The following is a 4857-nucleotide window of genomic DNA, read 5'->3' as shown; positions in this document are numbered from 1 at the left end:
TGGCATACCCTCAACAAGGTCAAATGGCATATCATCAACAAGGTCAAATGCCATATCCTCCTCTCAATCCTCTCAATCCTCCAATGGTCCTTAGGGATCGTTACACTCCAAATCAATATAATGCACCTACTTGCATTCAATTGCCAAATTTTCGTGCTCATCATTATGAGATTAAGGCTTCCACCATTAACATGTGCCCCCTTTTCTATGGGTTGAGCAATGAAGAGCCTTATAAACATTTAGATGAGTTCTTGGAAGTTTGTTCCACCGTGAAAATCACGGATGTTCCGGAAGAAGTCCTAAAAATGAAGCTTTTCCCTTTCACTCTTCGGGATAAAGCTAAATATTGGTTCAACAACTTGCGGCCAAATACAATCACCTCTTGGGCACAATTGCAACAAGAGTTCTTAAAAAAGTATTACCCCGCAAGTCGAACTGATGCTATGAGAACTTCCATTCATGAATTTAAACAACAAGAAGGAGAACCCCTTCATGAAGCATGGGAACGTTTGAATGACTTGCTACGGAAGTGTCCATATCATGACATTCCTAAGTGGCAATTAGTTCAATGTTTCTTTTCAAGTTTATCCGATGCCAATAAGGGCATTGTTGATGCTTCTTGTGGTGGAAGCTACATTGAAAGAAATGAAGATGAAATTTGGCAACTTTTCGAAAAAATGAGTGAAAACCCAATGCATAGATCTTCATCTTCTAGGGGTAGTCACCTAGCACATATGGGAGGAAAGAAAGCTATAAATCAAATAGACTCTTCCATGGAAATTGCCGCTGAGGTCAAAAATCTTACTCAAAGGTTTGATACATTCCTTTTGAATCAAGGTCCGGCAACTCAATCATATCCTCACCATTCCAATGAAATGTGCATGACTTGTTCTAGTTACACTCACCATACTTCAAATTGCCCTTTTGGACAAGTTATACCAAGTGAGTCTCAAGAACAAGCAAATGCTGCTTTCATTCATCAAGGGAACAACCCTTATTCCAATACTTACAATCCGGGGTGGAAAAATCATCCAAACTTTGCATGGAGAAATCAAGGAGACGGTGCAAACCCTCCTCAAACTCAAGGTTACCAAGTAAAGTATGTTCCCCCACATCTCCAAAATCAAAATCAGAACTCTCAAGGTTACCGTCCTTCATTTTATCCTCAAAATGTGAATCAATATTCTCATCCACAAGCATCAAATCCTCAGTCCTACTCTCATCCTCAAGCATCAAATTCTCAATCTTACTCTAATCCAAATCAAGCGCCTCCTAAGAGTTCCGCTTTTGAGGACAAAGTCTTGCAAGCTTTAGGTAATCTTCAAAAAGATAATCAACTGTTTCATTCTCACTCTCAATCAATTGCAAAGCTTGAAGCTCAAATTGGGCAATTAGCTAATTCTTTAAATGTGAGAGAGAAAGGTAAGTTGCCTAGTCAAACTGAGACCAATCCTAAAGGGCAATTTATGGCGCAAGCAAGTCCTTCATCAGAATTTTCTGGAAATGAGCAAGTTCAAGCAATTACTACCTTGAGGAGTGGTAGGAAAGTGGATAATAAGGTAGAGGTACCTAAGGAGGATAATGAATTGGCACAACCAAGTGGTTGCATCCATCCCATTCCAAATTCTATTCCAATTTCCTTAGATGCTAGTGGTTTCAAAAAGGACATTCCATCATCTTTATCATCATCTCCCCAATTAGAGAAGCCTTATGAGCCAAAAGCTCTATTTCCTCAAGCTTTGAGAGAGACTTCATCATTTGGGAGACAAGAAGGAAAAATTCATGATATGATGGAAGTGTTTAAATAAGTGAAAATCAATCTTCCTCTTCTAGATGCAATTAGGCAAATTCCACCATATGCAAAGTTCTAGAAGGACTTGTGCACACAAAAGAGGAAGAGCAAGGGAAAGGGACCTTAAGAAAGTGCTTTTAACAGAATAAGTGAGTTCCATCATTCTTTCTAACACTCCTCCTAAGTTCAAGGATCCGGGTGCTTTGACTATTTCTTGTGTTATTGGAAACCAAGAGGTTCGTAGAGCTCTCCTTGATTTAGGTGCAAGTATCAATCTCATTCCATACTCTGTTTACTTGCAATTAGGATTAGGGGACTTGAAGCCAACATCGGTAGTCATTCAACTAGCCAATAGATCAATTAAAAAACCAAGGGGAATTGTTGAGGACATTCTAATTAAGGTTGATAAATTTTATTTCCTGGTTGATTTTGTGGTACTAGATACTGAGCCAGTCCCTAATCTCACCAATCACATTCCAGTCATCCTAGGAAGGCCATTCCTTGCCACTACCAATGCCACCATTAATTGTAGATCTGGCATTATGGATATCTCATTTGGCAACATGATGGTTAAGCTTAATGTATTCAATGCGAGTCAACATCCCACAGATGAAGACGAGTGTTTCTTAGTGGATGTCTTGGATGAAACCATAGAGGAGACTCTTCCCTCTATTCTATCTAAGGACCCTCTTGAGGCGTGCCTTTGTGAAATGTTTGAAAGTTGTGGTTTTGACACAGAAGGATCCATAAGTGAGGTGAATGCTTTGATGGACTCTGTGGCCACTTTGGATTACCCACCTTGGAAAAGCAAGAAGGAACCTCTTCCTTCACTCTCTAGTACTCCACCAGTTCCATCTCTCATCTCTCCTCCTATTCTTGAGCTTAAGCCTCTTCCATCAAATCTGAAATACGCCTTCTTAGGCCCAAAAGAGACTCTTCCGGTCATCATTGCTTCCAATCTTGAAAATGACCAAGAGAATGATCTTTTGGAAGTGCTTAAAGCTAACAAAGAAGCCATTGGATGGAGTGTGGCTGACCTAAAAGGCATTGACCCTTCTATTTGTATGTATCGCATACACATGGAAGAGGATGAAAGGCCATTTAGGGATGCTCAAAGGAGATTGAACCCAAATATGAAGGAAGTTGTCATGAAGGAGGTTGTGAAACTTCTAGATGCAGGAATCATTTATCCTATCTCTAATTCCAAGTGGGTTAGTCCAACTCAAGTGGTTCCTAAAAAGTCGGGAATCACAGTTATTGAAAATGCTAAGGGTGATCTTATTTCGAAACGCACCGCCATTTCATGGCGTGTTTGTATAGATTACCGAAAGTTGAATTCTGCCACTAGGAAGGACCATTTTCCATTGCCTTTCATTGACCAAATCTTGGAAAGATTGGCTGGGCAACAATACTATTGCTTCCTAGATGGTTACTCGGGGTACAATCAAGTGGCCCTAGATCCATTGGATCAAGAAAAGACCACATTCACATGTCCTTTCGGTACATTTGCTTATCGACGGATGCCTTTTGGATTGTGCAATGCTCCTGCCATTTTCCAAAGGTGTATGATATCAATTTTTTCGGACATGGTGGAGAAGTATTTAGAAGTCTTCATGGATGACTTCTCGGTTTTTGGGTCCTCATTTGATTCGTGTCTCCAAAATCTTAAAAAAGTGCTTCAAAGATGTCGTGAGACTAATCTTGTGTTAAGTTGGGAAAAGAGCCATTTCATGGTTCAAGAAGGAATCGTGCTTGGACATGTCATCTCTAAAAGAGGAATAGAAGTAGATAGAGCGAAAGTTGAGCTAATTTCTGAATTGTCTCCACCTACTAAGGTGAGAGAAATCCGCTCATTTCTAGGATATGCCGGTTTTTATCGCCGATTCATCAAAGACTTTAGCAAAATTGCTAGACCCTTGTGTAACCTTCTTGCCAAGGAGACTCCATTTGTCTTTGATGAAGCATGCCTAAATGCTTTTCATCAACTTCGCATTCTTCTGTCATCCGCTCCTATCATGCAACCTCCAAATTGGTCCTTACCATTTGAGATTATGTGTGATGCTTCCGACTTCGCAATGGGTGCTGTTTTGGGGCAAAGGGTAGGTAAACTACCATATGCTATATACTATGCGAGTAAGACTTTCTCAGGTGCCCAATTGAACTATTCTACCACCTAGAAAGAGTTACTTGCCGTAGTATATGCCCTTGATAAATTTCGGTCATAACTCTTAGGATCCAAGGTAATTGTGTTTTCCGATCATGCCGCTCTTAGGCATCTTTTAATGAAAAAGGAAACCAAACCTCGCTTGATAAGATGGATTCTACTTCTTCAAGAATTTGACTTTGAAATCAAGGATAAAAAGGGCTCCGACAATGTCGTTGCCGATCATCTGTCTAGATTAATGGTTGAATCTTCTCCAAATCTTGAAATTCATGAATCATTTCCGGATGAACAACTCTTTCAAATCTCAAATGGGACATTGCCTTGGTTCGCCGACATTGTTAATTATCTTGTAACCGGCAAACTTCCCATTAATTGGTCAAAACAAGAAAAGGACCGATTCTTTGCTAACATCCGGAAATACTATTGGGAAGATCCCATTCTGTTTCGTTATTGCCCGGATCAAATCATCAAGAGATGTGTGCCGGAAAGTGAAGTTCCGAGCGTCCTTGCGTTTTGTCACACACTTGCTTGTGGTGGGCATTTTAATGGAAAAAAGACCACTTTGAAGGTTCTTCAAAGTGGTCTCTTCTGGCCCACTATCCACCGAGATGCCTATAACTTTTGTAAGGTGTGTGTTCGGTGTCAAAAGTTGGGATCAATGTCAAAGAGAGACATGATGCCCTTAACTTCAATCTTTGTAGTTGAAATCTTCGATGTATGGGGCATAGACTTTATGGGACCATTCCCAATGTCTTATGGCTTTCAATACATCCTCGTTGCCGTTGATTATGTTTCAAAGTGGGTTGAGGCTTGTGCTACCAAAACGAATGACCACTCAGTGGTAATTGCATTCGTTAAATCAAATATCTTCGCTCGTTTTGGTATGCCAAGGGCTATGATA

General features: G+C 40.3%; 1 pseudogene; it reads right to left on the bottom strand.

The window, feature by feature from the left end:
- Positions 1–449: 449 nt before the first annotated feature.
- Positions 450–547, bottom strand: LOC132305838 (small nucleolar RNA R71; annotated as a pseudogene).
- Between the last annotated feature and the right edge of the window lie 4310 nt (positions 548–4857).

The sequence above is a fragment of the Cornus florida genome, unplaced genomic scaffold, assembly GCF_030987335.1.
Source record: "Cornus florida cultivar Cherokee Brave unplaced genomic scaffold, ASM3098733v1 CherokeeBrave_3.0.0_Hap2_Chr04, whole genome shotgun sequence".
Classification (NCBI taxonomy): domain Eukaryota; kingdom Viridiplantae; phylum Streptophyta; class Magnoliopsida; order Cornales; family Cornaceae; genus Cornus; species Cornus florida.
The sequence above is the reverse complement of the archived record's forward strand: the minus strand, read 5'-3'. Positions and strand labels throughout refer to the sequence as shown.